Below are 15350 nucleotides of genomic sequence, written 5' to 3'. Positions count from 1 at the left end.
AATATCCTGAAGCTTTTTTCTTTTTGCCTATTAGTTAATACAGGAGCTTAATTAGCCATTAACACGCTCTCACCTTGCATGGCCCTAACCACAGAAGCATGTCTTATTGTCTTCTAGAGAATGTCACTGCTAGTTACCTTTTCGCTTACTCTATTTTATATATTTCATTTTATGCTTAAATTTGCCCTTTTGGAAATCCCTGCTACAGATCTGCATGCTTCCTTAGCTACAGGATCCATTTCAAAATGTATTTTATTGACTACAGTTAGCCTATCCAATACTGTTCTGCAGTGAATTATGTTATAATGCAGGTCCATTATTAAAATCGGGAATTGGAATAATTAATCAGAAAATAGCATACTGTGCTGGACAGCTGTAGCAAGATAAAAAAGGCAACGTTGGAAAGGATGTGTTAAGCCCATGCTGCTGCATTTAGCGTGCTTGCTTGTGATGATTTGCAAGAGGGGTGAAAGGGAGGGGAAGGTTTCTTAATTTTGGCAGGAGGTCTGGCTCACGCTACAAAGGGATATGTTCGTCTGAATCCTTATAGTGGCCAGATAATGCAAGCAGAAAGTTTCAGACTGGTTCGAAAGAAGAGAACATTTCTATGTAATGATTTAAGATCAGTCCAACAGTAAATAATTTCTTTGGTCTTCTCCCACCCGTACTAGTTGGGTTCATGCTGTATGCTTGAAAATGTAAATCTAGTTTACTGTTCCTGCCGGAGTCACTACTGTTAAACTCCCTCTGAAGGAAAGCTCTTGCTATATTGTGTGGACTTGTCGGATGCTGGAGTACTTAAATTTACCATCTCTCCCACAAGTCTCAGTTCTTTGTATTTCCAGAAATGTGAACAAAATAATGCAACTTGCTGCTCCTTAATAAAAGAGGCACTTGCTGGCATCACCACTTGTTCTCTGTTTTTATTTTTCCCCATCCTCCCCCTGTAGTTCTTGTCCATCAAGGCTGGGCACTTCAAAGCAAAGGCCTCCTTTGTAAAGAGGAAAGGAGACTTCCACTGTTTGTTTGTTAAAAAGAAATAACAAAAACCAAAGGACCCCACAACCAGCCCTGAACGGCTGCTCTAGATTTTATTTACATTGGAGCAAGTCCGACTGCTCTCCACTTTCTTAAAAGGCTAACCAACAGAGCAGGCAAGCTGGGATGAAAAGCACTTCTCTCATGCTCAAGACTTGGACCGAGCACGTAGAAGGGCATGCTGGCTGCCATGGCAAACTCGGTTCAAATTTGCACTTCCCCAGCACCTGTCAGCCGATGCTTCCTGGGCATTTTACCAATGCATGATGCACATCTATTAAGCCTCACATTTAGAAGATGAAAATCACTTCTTGCAAAAGCTCCTCAAGCATTAAAATATAACCATGCCGTGACGTACTAGGGTTATGTACGGTGAGACAAGAAATGTCAGGAATGGCAGGATGCTCTGTTTTTTTTTCCAGGGGTGGAAAGCAGCTTGGGGAAGTGTCAGGCTTCCTCTCTGTCGGGGGTAAGGAATGGGGACACGTGTACCTTCCCATCCGCGTGTGCACACAGGGCAAGATGAGTGATGGGATCGGAGCCAAGATCCTCCAGGCACTTTTTGCTCTGGATTCCCCTTGTGCAGCAGAGGCAGCGACGGCTGTGGCTAAAGCTGCTCTTTACTTATTGCGCCTGCAGACGGGAAATGAGATCAGGGCCCTTTTGCTATGCACCATGCAGATCTTTAATGCAGGGTGCCTCTGACTTGAAACCTCTCAAGGTGGAGTGGAAATTAGCATTGTTGTAATTGTATGGGCAGATGCCGTGGCTTGTCTGCCATCATACTGGGTGTCCTGCATCACTTGACACCAGAGGTCCATAATTCCAGGTTGGCTCCTTCATTGCAAGCCCATCCACCCTTCTTTTTTAGGTGTCTTACTTAAAAGTATCTGGAGCAGAGCACGTCTTCAAGGTTATCAATAGGACGAACAGCAGGTCTTTAATTCTCCCTCCACCCAGTAAAAAAAATCATAAGCCTGTACTCCTGGCTTGTTGTTGGAAAGCAAAACTTATTAAAACACTACACTGCAGCATGGAAAAGCCATGGTGGTGGTGAATTTTCAAGTTGCTTTTTTTAGTTAATTTTGAACACTGGGATATTTAGGTGTGAAGATCCACAATAGAAAATCGGTTCCTCCCTCCTCTTCCTTGATTTCAGCCGGAAGCAGTCTGCACCTGGATACCTGCCTGGCTTTTGCTTGCCCGTCTCTGGACAGTCTGCCTAGCGTGGTACATTGTACCATTTTTAAAGATATTTTACATAGTGAGGCAAAAGAAGGGTGGCTGGCATTTTGGCCGAGAATACAGATGAATGGTACAAAAAGAATAGTTATTTTTAACGTCCCTGCAGAACACCATCTGTCGGCTAGGTCTCCGTTGAAGGCTTTCCCTTGCTCAACGTGCCAAGTATTGTGGGACTGAGGTCTCCTGAGATTTAAGTCCCTATGACCACAGGTTTACTTCTCTCCTACCCTTGCCGTGCACAACCAGAATTGAAGGCAGCACTGAGATATTTCTGTGTAGTCTTCAGCGGAGTTGGCAAAAAAAAAAAAATGAAATCCCCAAGTTCTGTTTTGAGTGCCAGAGGCCAGTTGATACGGTGCGTGGTGTCTTATCCATACGTTAGCTGCTAATTAGTAAGAGGCATCCCTGATGCTAGAGTGAGGAGGAGCTGTTGTGAATGATGAGCCATGCTCTGGCAGCCACCTGGGGTCAAGGCAGGATTAGGTGTGGGGGGAAAAGTGAGGAGCAAATCCTATTTCATCTGGCATCTGTAAAGCAGGGTACAAGAATTTTGTCTCCTCCCTCCTGCCACCAGTGATCCAGACCACGTGCATTGGCTTTATGTATATGTAAGACTGGGGTGGGGGGCCGTGACGGCTCTCTTAGGATGCTCTCTTTCTCCGGCTTAGAAGATGGCTGCGGTGGGCGATGCTTTGGGTCCCTCCAGGTTACTGCTCGGTGGCTGGGGCGGAAGAAGCAGTGGGTAATTGAGAAGGAAAGAATAGTTCTCCTTTCTGAAGCCATGAACTCAAATGACCCTTTGTCAGCAGGGTAACATCATGGGTTGCGCTGTGCATGGTTTCCTTTGCACTCGTGTTCCTCACGTCACACTTTAAAAAGAGCGTCCTTTCCATGGCTCCAATGCCATCGTCTTCCCAAGACACCAATTTCTGCACGAACGTGCGTCACAAAGGAAACCCCGGGGTGACAAGGGGTTTATTGTGTTCATTTTCTTGATGGCAGTAATTTTTAATTGAAGATAAATGATTTTTCTTTTTAAATGTCTCCGGCTATTATAGATCTCGAGTTCTTTTGTCCTAATTTCAGTAGACCTGAGAAGCCAAGTAACTTTTCACAACACTAATCGGATTCAGCATTCATTATTGGACTAAATGAAATAACAGCAGGGCTAACGGGAACGTGGTTGGTGTTGTCATTATTCAATTTAGTGAGAATGTTGTGCATTGTATTGTGGTTAGATGTGTTTGGTTTTTTTTTTATCAAGGACACAACCGAAGCAGTTCAAGAACTGTATTATAGTGGCTCCCGCTAATGGCTTATGATGGCCTTGCAGGTTCGTGCTGGCTCTATTTCCATACATTTTTGAGCTACCCCCTGGACCTTGAGGTGTCATGTGAGAAACGGGTTAATTTGCTCTTGAGGATGTGGCAGATGCCAGCGTGGATGGTCCCTCCTGCACATTGCAGATGCTGAAAGCTGCTGACTGTTGGAAGCCCCCTTCCCCATCGGGTTGTCTTAGCCGGCTCACGGTCCTCGGGTTAGGAGTCTGCGTTCCTGGAGAGATGCCGTCTTGAGGATCAGAGGATAGTGGAGGAAATGCCTGACTTTTTGCAAAGGAGCATTAGGACTTTACGAAGAAGAAGAGGAGGCTGCAGGAAGCAGCCCCAGTTTACAGATATCCTGGGGAACTTGCAGCCACAACAGGTCAGCTTAATACTGTGGCTGGATTTTTTTAAAACCGGCGTGGATAATTTCATGACCTCTAACATCTGTAGCTATGCAAAACTAAGATAAGGGTAATCGAATCTCATGCTTTGGGATGTAAACCAATTTTCTTGCAGGAACTGGAAAGAAAGCTTTGCCGTCTGCCAGTTGACTGGGAGGTAAGACTGCTTGCAAGTGCTGGGGCTTGGCTGGAGCCTAAAGGCTGGACTGAATGAACCACGGGTCACTTAGTTGCTCTACCACAGCGAGCTCTACCAGGGTGCCTTGAGATCCTTTCAGGGGTTTTGCACAATGTTGGCACTGCCAGGCATGCAAATATGATTCACAAGAGAAACCCAGAGATTTCATGTACAAACCTATAGTGTTAAAAACATTGGGCCCTGCTCCGGTCTTTCCGAAGTCTTTGCAACACACAAATTGCTGTATCATTTTTCTAAAGTCCAAAATCAAATGAAAACAAAGAGCTCGCATTTTCTGAGCAGTGCCTTGAGTCTAAAAAGGTTGAGAACTACTGCTCTATGGCAAACCTCTTTCCTCTGCGTGTCCTTTAAAATGAAACCAAAGTTTTGTATGCATTATTTTTATTGCTTTTTGGCGCCACAGCGCAACCACTTCTCTTATTTATACCCCGCTCGCTCTGAAATCTTGGTATGAGTTATAAAAATAAAACTGCTGATGACTGGCACAAATCAAACGGAGCCCTACTGCCCGCATGCTTGAGAAATCGCTTTTCTGCAGTCCTCCCCGGAGCTAGATGAGGTGCTCTGGGTTTGTAGCAAACGACCTTGTCTTAGAGCTCTTCAGTCCAGCAGTAGGGACTTAAAACATTAAGTTAAGCTTCAAAAGGGGGCAGGGGTGGCATTGCTAAGGTGCACGGTTGACAGCCCCAGAGGTTACAAGTTGCAGGCCATAGCAGAAGTGCTCTTGGCATGGCCACAAGGACTCGAAAAAGGAAAGGAACCGTGTCCTAGAGATGGTCTTGTGTCCTTGGTCTAGCATGCCACACTCACTGGGGAGCATTGGAGTAATTTTTCCTTTAGTTGCGTGCTAGTTTTGGATTCTCAGTGAATCAGCAGTGTAGCTGAATTTGATTTATTTGATCATCTAGTTTCCAGAGAAAGTCCCTTGTTTCCCTGGAGTCTTTGGATTTCCCAGGTGAACAGCAACATGTCATAGTCTGCCTTTAGACCAGCGAGCCTGACCATCCGAGCAAAATAACACGCGATAAATTGATTCCACATTGTCAGCATCGGTTTTCAACTCGGGCTTCCTTTTTTTATTCGGACGATTGATCATTTTTATTTAGATACAGGAATAACGGGGGCCAAACGTCATCAGTACCTCTCTTTTGGGTAATCTTTTGTGGTCTGTGTAGATAACGTGGGGACATTGCAAAGGGATGCGGTTTCCGTAATGTCTGGTCACTAATAAATTCTCAAAATGTCCCTTCTGCCTCCCCCCCGGCAGCGAGCAGAAAAGGTACCTGTTTAATCCTTTTCACTAGTGGTCAAGAGTTGGTAGGCTAAAACTCTGCATAAATTCATAAGGGACTGAACTTGGCATCTCTGTTCTGTTCTACAGAAAGTTCAACTTGCTAATAAATCTGCTAGCACTCTGTCATCTGACATTATGAATTGTCTTCCCTTATAAATATGAAATTACTCATTTAAGCTTCCCACTGGCATCACTCTACAAACTGGACGCCCCAGCCAGCCTTTCCCCTTTTCCTGTCTCTGTTTTTTCCGGCCTGTTCAAGCAGCGTGTGACATGCTGTGGGAATTTAGAGCCCTTCTCTAGCATGGCAGAGCTTTGTGATAGGAAAAGATTGAAAGCTGCAAATGTCGTGCACTCGGAGCTGACAGCCCTTCTCTCAAATTCATGACAACTAACCACCTTCAGAACAGTTTAGAAAGAGAGGGACTTGTCAGCTTCGTGCGGATCTGTTATAGTCATATTCACAAATATGGTGGTTCTCTATTCTGATGTACCAGTCCATGCATCAATGAGAGAATATTCTGTTGCAACCAGAGAGGGCAAAACTTCCTAATTTTAAGACTCAAGTAATTAATCACTGCCTCTCCCTACTGATTTGGTTGCAGCTTCAGCAGTTGATGTTTTTACCTCCTCAGTATCCAGAATATTTACTGACTGTTTTTTTTCCCCCTACGTCAAATTCCTATTCAGACCTTTTCTTCTCCCATCACTTGAATAGACTTCAGGCTGTCCAGTTTCTATCATGCAAGCCCAGCCCGCACGCTACGAAGCACAATCCCAGTCCTTTCCTGCTGGTCCTTTTGGGTAGCACACACAGTTCTGTAGGTCAGCTTGGAATCATAATGCTTGCAAGGAAAAAAATTAAAATTGACTTCAAAGGACAACTCTGACACGGTCAATTAATAATTAAAACAGTTTTTTAATGAGCTATGCAATTACCTGTGTGTCCCTGGAGATGATAGTTTATGGTATTATTGCAGAGTGCCCTTTCTTTAGTCATGGCACATGACATCTGTAATTTAAAGCAGGCTAGACATTAAAGTGACAGAACTTTCATTAACCTTGTCTAAAGTTTGCTAATGACAAATGTCTTATAAAAACCGCTATTGTCAAAACACCAACTTATTGAAAAGCGTCTCCAATCCTGACGCTTGGGTTGTCTACGAATGCGTGCATGCAAATCCTGTACGTGTCAGCGGGGGGTCTGTATGTAGAGACGGGCAGGCTGAGATTCACTGTCTCATCATGCCCCCCCCACATCCCTTTGCAGTGTCTGAGTATGTCTTCGAGACAGGTTGGTGGAACGACGTCAGTGTTCGCTGTTTAAATTTGGAGTTTTGTCTGGTAGCTAATTTTTCAGGTTGCCAAATCAGCGGGAAGGATCTTCCTGCTCCTTTGACAATCTCAGCCATTGTTGGCAACTTTTAACTCCAGGTGTGCGAGACAGAGCAGAAGGGAGTGCCGCCGGTCCGCCAGAGCACGGCGGGACACGGGGGCGTTTGAGACAGAGCGGTGGCATCGTCGTCACTGAGCTCTGCTGCCGGTGGGAGGGCTCGGCGCAGCCTGGCTTTGCAAAACTCCCACGATTGTAACGCTTCTCAAATCTCCCGCTGAGTCTCATTCCACCGCACAGTGACTCAAGCTGCATCTTCACTGGCACAGTGTGTAATGAATGCCCATTAGCTGCCTGCTATTTATAAAGAAGTGGAGATAAAACTCTTTGTTTGACTATCCCGTAAACCCGGCAAGGTGCACCACGTGTCGAGGGCGTGGGTTCCTCGCGGTGTATGCTGTCTCCATCGCCCGATGCAGCAAGATAAGGAGATAGGGTTAGTTACCTGGCTGGGGGACCTGAGGAGGATGTGAGCAATGCATCGTAAGAGTTGGACAATGCTCTTCTGGTCTGTAGCTCCCTGGTCTGTATTACCATCGTTGTAAACCTGTTAATTTATTGCCAGAAGAACTGGGAAGCTGCAAATGGAGCTGATTTTATTGTGGGCTGGATATGGGAGCCATTGCATTGTGTGTGTTTACCCATCCCACTTTCTATTTGAATGCTTCAGTAAATACCTTGCTATAACAGGTTGGCAAATCTGACAACCTTAACTCCTCTCCTTGAACACAGGAGTTGTCTCTGCTGCAATGTTTTTTCGGTTTGAATCACTGAGAAGTTAATTTAGTTTCCACTGGAGTCTGGATTAGAGAGCAAAATTATCTGCTTGAATCATGAGCTAGTTTGTAGGAAGGGGATCAGCCTCAGCGAAGTCTGGGGAGAGCTGCATTTGCAAGGAGATTGCGTTGAAAAGGATAAGTCAGATCTTAACATCTTAGTATTGAATGTCAGGCTGTTTGGAAATGGAATCTGCACTGATATTTTTGAAGCAGCTTCACTAAATATATAATAGATATTGCTCGTCTCTGATGCTGTAGTGGAGCCTCGAGTCTGGGCGAGGTAGTAGGGCACGTTACTTCTCCCCACGGTGGAATGACTTGGAGAAACAAAATTGTCTTCAAAGGGTCAATTTGGTGTTTGGACAATAAAGGTAGCTGCGCCTTAAAGAACTCGGAAGTAACATGAAACTGAAGTGGATGAATTTTTGAAAATTAAAGTCTTGTTGATCCTGCCACGACTTGGTTAATACATATGCGACAGGATTTTGGAAGTGTACTTCATAGACAACTTAGCTACCACTATAGGCTTTCCTATGACCACACTGCTTGTATTTCATGGGCCAGGGAGGAATGCTATTTCCCTTTTTCATGTCGCAGTAAGAGATGTAAGTGTCTGTGTAAGGTTAACAAAAGACATTCTGTGTTGTTCCCTTTGTTGTGATAAATTGGATTTTTTAAAAGTTGCTTGTGCAAGAGGTTTCCTTTAGTACTCAAGTTTGCTTTCGGGTTTGTAGTGAAAGCACTTCAACAAAAATATATCTGTGACTTGACAGGAGTTTACCTTCCCTTTAACTTGCCTGGAAGCAAGCAGTGTGCTGTTAGTGGTAGAAGTGGTATTTGCTTGTTATGCTGCCTAAGCTTTAACTGCTCGAGTTGCCCCTGTGCACTTCTCTGTTGGATGTGGGGCTGATGTTCCTTCTGCAGGACGCGGCTCCTTTCCATCGGCTCATTCTCCTTGGCGTTGAAAACTTCTCATCAGATCCATCAGCTCTTCCCATCTGGCTGAGTTGTATGCTTGTATTTGCTTCTGGGTGGGGGGCAGGAGTACACTCTCCCTTTCCATTTAATGACACCATGTGAGGTCTTAGGAGAGGGAAGTAAGGTGCTCTTCGTGTGACACTTGCCTTGCCTGTGTCTTGAAGGAGGTTTTTGTAATGCTAATAGGAGTAGAGGGGCATGGTCGAAGAGAAGGTGCAAGAGGTTTTGCTGTGGCTCCAGAGGTGAGTTCAAGCCCTGTTCCCCCCCAGTTGACTGAGCTGCAAATGGGCATTTGGTCATTCAGGCTGGGGAATGGATGGCAGCCTGATGTTGTGCTAGCCATATTGCTCCCTCGAGTGCCTTTGGCCAAAGGAGTGAGTGTGCCCTCTTCACACTAGCCCAGTGGGTGACCGGAGGAGGGTCTTTGACTTGTCCTACGAGTGCAGATGGTATAAAGGATGGGGAAGGTGGACGTGTGCCTCTAGTACAGACCTAGCTAATCCCAGTCCATCTCTTCCTGCTAATCTTACTCTGCTCCAGTCCTTTTAGTCATTGTGCATGCTCCATGTAGAATTTGGGAAGCCAGCAGAAACCCGTGCACATCATGAAAAAAGAAAATCTTGCCCCAGCAGACATGTGATAGATGTGGATTACCTTCCAATCGGTTGCCCCTTTCAATCTGTGCTTGCTTGTAGGGATGCATCTAACCCAAAAAATATGAACTTTCACACAAAGGACTTTCTCGTATTGGTGAGGCACCGTGTTGGCAGACTTCATTATTTTCTGCATCACTCCTGGATTAAGAGCTCGCAAATCATAACGTCTGCAGAATCCATAAAAACGAGAACAAAACATCAACAAATAAACGGCCTCTATAAAGCAGAAGTCGGTCTCTGCTAAATGCAAAACTGATCCCCTTGCCAAAAGCCCCGAGGTGGGAGGAGGCTGATGCTGTGAGGAATGGCTGTAGCAGCATGCAATGAAGGTATTAGGGTATTTACACCACGGTGTGTTGGGGGGAAGAGGGACAGGAGTACACACACGGAATATGATCGTGTAGTAAAAAGACTTCACTCAACACCATTTAAAGCTGCTGCATATCTAAACCAGTGAAATGTCATCGCTACTGTTGACCCATAAGCATGACCTACTTGTGCTCTTGTGAACATTTTCACAATTAGTGAGCAGTGGATAAATTGAAGGCAGGTGGGGATGAGGGTTGGACTAGATGACCTCTGGAGATCCTTCCAGCCCTACTTCTCTATGACTTCTCACTCTGTTCATCTGATTTCCTTGCGAAATAAGAGTGTTGTGGTATAAACGTGAGTATGTACTATGCCAGTCTAGTGACTCTGGTCTCATTAAAGGAATATATTTGTTTGAATTAAAATAATACATATTTTAAAGGATTATTTTGATGATTAACAACTCTGGTATTTGTCAAGATGGCTCCAATGATGATCAGTACCAAGTAGGTAGACCCTTGTGCTAGTGCGGCTATAGTATAGTTAAGTGGGTGAAATTTCAGCTAGTAGTTGTTTTACATCTTGCAAATTTGCTGTTCTCCTGATAACGTAACTGAAGTATTTAATATCGGTGCTCCAGGCTTTTTTGTTGCTGATGTCTTGGTAGTATGCAAGACTGCTGGAAAGTGTGGTTTGGAAGTGTGAATTACTCAAGCTATTTGCTTAACTTAGCAAAGGAAAGAAAGAAAGAAAACTGTAATGGGATTCTAAAATAATCCTGTGATGTTAGCTGCCCTCCTGGCGCTCTCTAGACATGTTCAAAATCATTTGGCTTCCAGTGAAGATGGCAGCTAGGTCACTGACCATTTTGACTTCAATTGGTGCATGAACTAATGGAGTACCGTTAACTCTGGCAACTCAAAATAAGTGTCTTTAACTTTCCTAGTTAAATAAAACTACCCAGTAATAGTTTCCAGAGCTGTTTTGATAAATGGGAAGTTAGCTAAAAGGTGCATGAAGGTACTCCTAATGTTTGTTGGATTTTTTTTTTAAGGGGTTCCTTGCCTTCGATTTTTTTTTTTTAAGTAATTTTTTCTTTGGGTTGACACCTTTTGTTTCACACTTTGTGTTCAGTAACACCAGACCATGATAAAGCAGATGGGGTTACACAATGCTGTTTGAATAGACAAGGACTTCTGCGGGGCAAGGTTGGCCTGAGCAGGTGCTCTCATGCTGGTGGATCAGGTTCGAATGCAAACAATGGGGAGTCCTTTTTCCTATCTTCCCTTTTATTCATTTACTTTCCCAGAAGAGTCAGCATCCTAAATAAAAACCCGTCTGTCAGCTGCCTTTGAATAGGAATGACCCAGATCCACCCCTTGCCATAAATGACACGATGTTATTAATCAAAGAGGTGCGAAAGTAATTAGTAGATCATATTTGGAATACATTTTCTCCAATTCTACTCTAAGTTTCCATAAATCTTGCTGGATTTGAGGTAGCAATGTATAGGTAATTCCTGAAACTCCGTAAGCTGTGCTATAAATAGAGTTCTCCAGGGGTTCTCAACATTAAGAAGCTTAATTTCTTCCTTTGGAAGAACTCTAAAATAGGGCCTTGGAGGGAAAGCAATCCTTCTCCTGCGTCTCCGCCTCATTTTTAATCAGTTTGTTCTGGGTGCTAAATTGGTTACCTTTCTCAATTTGCTAATGCAGACTGTTCGTTGGGCTGCATTCAGACTCAGAATTCACTTGGAGAGTGCTTTTACCCTTGCCTTTCCTTGACATCCCTATGCTTGGTAGAATACAGCATCTTATCCCCAACCCCAGAGAAACTGACTGCGTTGGTCCTATGAACTGGAAGCTGTCACCTTTCCTGGACTCTCAGACTCTAGTTGAACCTTCTTCGTTCTCATCGGTACTTACCATGCCCATGTACAGTGCTGGGGATTGTAGCGTGGCTGCAGGGCAGGGCCCGTGAGCTGCGTGTCTCCGTTTTGGTGCTAGAATGCAGCCGCTTCCCTTATTTATACTCCACTCATCACTTGGACCCATGCAGCCCATGGGCCAGGTCTGGCGGGCTGCTGGAAGTTGGGACCCTTGGGCTCTGCCGGTCATAGCCCTTGGCAGCAAGCTTAGATGGCCCCTGGCAGTGCTGCCCCCAGCCCCGTTGGGCCCGGACCCGCGGCTCCTGCAGCGACAAGTGCCCCAGGCTGGATCCAGCCCAGGAGGAGCTGTCCGGTTCAGGACCCCAAGCAAGTTTGACTCCCTGCCGTGGGCGTTGCCCCCGTGTCGATGTCTGTCACAACAGGACTTGCTGCCCTCGTTGTCAGCAGTTTGTTGTGACGTGGAAGACGACTGTTGGGGTGTCGTGTGTGTGAAACAGCCCACCTTGCTCTGGACTTAGCCAAGACCAAGGAGTTTGCATTTTTTCAGTTGCAAGCATTAGCTTGCCCAAGGGAGCTAGCGTCCAGCAACGCCTCGGTTCTGTTAACTGCCCTGGTATTATACATGAGCTGAATACAGTCTTTTTGCAGCCTCCTACTAAATGGATCCAACTGGATACTTGGTTAAGCTGGCTGACATCGTCTCTGTAGGACTGTGCTGCTCTAGGAGCCTTTGAATATGAGGTTGACGTACTAGGGACACGTCCGGTGCGGTAGCAGCTTGCCTTCAGATACGTGAGACCGATCTCTGATTACCTCCCCAGAATTGCTGCTGGATGTGGCATTGCGGTGTTATCACACCCCGAGCACTTCAGCATTGAAAGGGGCTGAGAGAGGAAGCAGTCTGGTTTGAAAGAGAGCGCAGGAACTGGTGCATAGCTGACTGCCGATTATTGCTCTTCCTGGTATTTATAAGCACAAAAATATCAAATGCTGTACAGTTCAAGACCTATGATGTTGGGGGGGAAGCAAGGTTAAATAGCATCTCACACCTTTCACTTCACATCTCATTATTCACTGCTAATAGGAGCCCAGGCCATCTGTCTCGGCAAAGAACATTTGTATGTGACAGGCATAGTAGATATTGCAAAACTTTCTGTAAAGCGAGATGTTTATTTATGGCTTGTTCTGCTGTTGGTGTCCCTGCACCTCCTGCACTTCTCCTGCTCTTGTAGGAACCGCAGACTACAAGCTCACCTGCTAGCGATGTTAACTACCTGGGCTTCTGTGCCTTGACCACATGCTCTTGGGTTATCAGGACTTACAACATTGCCTCCTTTCCTCTTTGGTTCACTTGACTATAGGCAGTCATCCAAAAGCCCTATGGCTGTCTTGAGACGGTTAAAAACTTAAGAAAAATATTCATTGGGAAATGAACGGCTGGTTTGTTGTCAGTGGTATCTGATGGACAAATGATGCGTAAAGGTACTTAATTCCTTCGGGGCTGGTTGTCTGGCCAGGGCTGGAGGACAGAATAGACTATCCCTGTCGAGATTCCCCCGGTGTAGAGATCATTAACCTTCATGAAGAACGTACCGCAGGCCGTTTTTAGTTCTCGCTCCCATTTATTTCAGCCGGCGTGTTTCAATCTATCAATCCCACATTATTCAGATGTCTCTATCAGTGGAATGGGTGAGCTAGCAAAGGAGGCAAATTTGGGGCCTTTAAAAGGGAACTGCAGAGGGGAAAAGAACCGGATTGCCTTTTCCTTCTTGTTGCTTTACATTGTAAACCTAGCTCCAAAGAATTGAAGTGGGTTTTGTTTTTCTCCATCCTATTTCACCTCGGATGCACGGGGAGTATCAGCCGCGGTTCTTCCACAGGACGGGGATGGCTGTGGGAGTTTTTCCTTTCTTGCCATGCTGATCACTATGGTAGCAGACCACCTGTCTCTGCCAGTTAAACTGAGGCTTGTGAGCTCTTTAGCAGGTATCTTCTTTTCCAACTGTTTGTCAGGCCTGTGAATTTAGGTGTGAACCCAGAAAGGAATCATGTTGACTGAAAATCCCTTGCTCTGCTCACTTTTCACTCTTGGGATTTGTGGCAGCGTTCAGTTGGTTCGTCAATCTTTCCTTGTCTTCCAGGGGGAGAGAAATAGCCTTGTTTCTAGAACAGGACCTGGGGGGGCTACGTGCTATAATTAACGGGTGCGAAATGAGCTTTGAGGCTGCCTTCTACGTTGTGAAGAAGCGCGTCTGGGTTTGGGTCCAGGGTCTTTTTAAAGAAGCGTGTTTATGACCCACGTTGTAAGTGCTTTGGGACAGAGACTGTTTTTGTTTGTACAGCTCCCAGCACAGCTGCATCCTACTGCCAGCAAAAGAGGCTCTGGGCATTACCGTAAAAAGGAGCATCTGAGAACGGAAAGCCACTTAGGCCAGCTCTTGCACACACGCTCTAGTAACACCTTTTCAAATGAGCTATAATCTGCAAATGGAAAGTGTTTGTTAGCAGAATTGACTGCGGTACTGTCTAACTCTGATTTTTATTATACATGAAAATGAATGTGTTGCACCATAAGTAGCTGCTTCGGAGGAGCAGAGTGGGTTTGATTTGCTGCATGTTTTAGGTCAGAAGTATAGCGAGATATCCATTAAGCCTAGCTGCTTTAGTAAAAGATTACTTGGAATCCTTTTTTTCTCCTTTTTTAAAGGCATTTTAGGTGGGGGGAAGGCTTCCTAAAGGGATTGAGGTCATCACTCTTTCCTTTTCAGACCTGGTGAATTGCCTCTTGGACACTTTATTTTATCTTATGAATGAGATGGTGTTCAGCGAAGGGGTTCTGCTGACAGCAGAAACCACACAAGTACATTTTAGTTTGTGAACATCAGCAGAATCTGAGATTGAAACACCACTGTAGCGTTTATGATTTAGTCATGGAACGTAAGGCATTTTCGGCAGCGAACGTATCGGGCTCTGAAGCATTCTCATCCTCTGCAGACTCCTGGCTTGGCCATTAATAGGATATCAGCATTCATTTACAGAATTTTGTCTGCAAAGGTATTTTTGCTATTTCTTGGGAAGCCTGATGCTCTTGATTCTCCATTTCTTATGGTGTCGACAATTGTGAGAGCAGGTTTTTGGCAGAAACCACTTTGTCTTTACTTATCTACCGAAGGCTGATTGTTTGGCACGGTAACTATATTATTTTTTTTTTTTGGGTCCCTGTTAAGATGGCACTGACAGATATCATCCGAAAGCACAAAATGTGTGATTTTTTTAAAAAAAAATTTATTTTGTTAGCCGTAAGGTATGTCGGAGCTGTCTGTTTTTCAGTTGATTCTAGGCGTGTGTCTTTGGAAGTTATAATAAGGGTTTAGTGCTCAACCATATTTTTTCCCTTTATATTTAAAGAAAAAGGTGAGAAAGCACATTTGCTATTGCTTTGGTGCTTGTCTTTCTTGCAGAACTAGCCTTGGTGAGTGGCACCTGGAGTGAGCAGCCACACAACAAAGCCCTACCCCTGGTTCCCTGTCCTCACAGTTTCTCTGTTTCCATGCCCGTGTTGCATGGACTCGTGGGGCATGTCTTTGGGTATGCCGTGCTGCATGAAGCGGAGATGCTCTGCAATAATTTCCTAGCAAATGGCAGGAGCATTGACTGCAACGAGGAAGCAGACTGATGGTGTTAAGTGGGCAGGTTCCTAGCCTGAAGTGCAAATGGCATCTCCTTGATCCTTCCAGTTGAGGCGAAGGGTCCAGGCAGGAGCGGTCGTATCTTGCAGATCAATATGTGGCTGCTCAGATGGTGTCGCCAGCAGGGATTCGGCTTCTTTGACTACGGGATGTTGC

General features: G+C 45.1%; 1 protein-coding gene across 5 annotated transcripts in view; it reads left to right on the top strand.

The window, feature by feature from the left end:
- CADM1 (cell adhesion molecule 1) overlaps positions 1-15350 on the top strand; it is a 265868-nt gene that overhangs the window by 88384 nt on the left and 162134 nt on the right. The gene's annotated exons all lie outside the window — the stretch shown is intronic.

This window comes from Alligator mississippiensis, chromosome 16, assembly GCF_030867095.1.
Source record: "Alligator mississippiensis isolate rAllMis1 chromosome 16, rAllMis1, whole genome shotgun sequence".
NCBI lineage: Eukaryota > Metazoa > Chordata > Crocodylia > Alligatoridae > Alligator > Alligator mississippiensis.
Note: the sequence above shows the minus strand (reverse complement) of the source record. Positions and strands in the feature narration are given on the sequence as shown.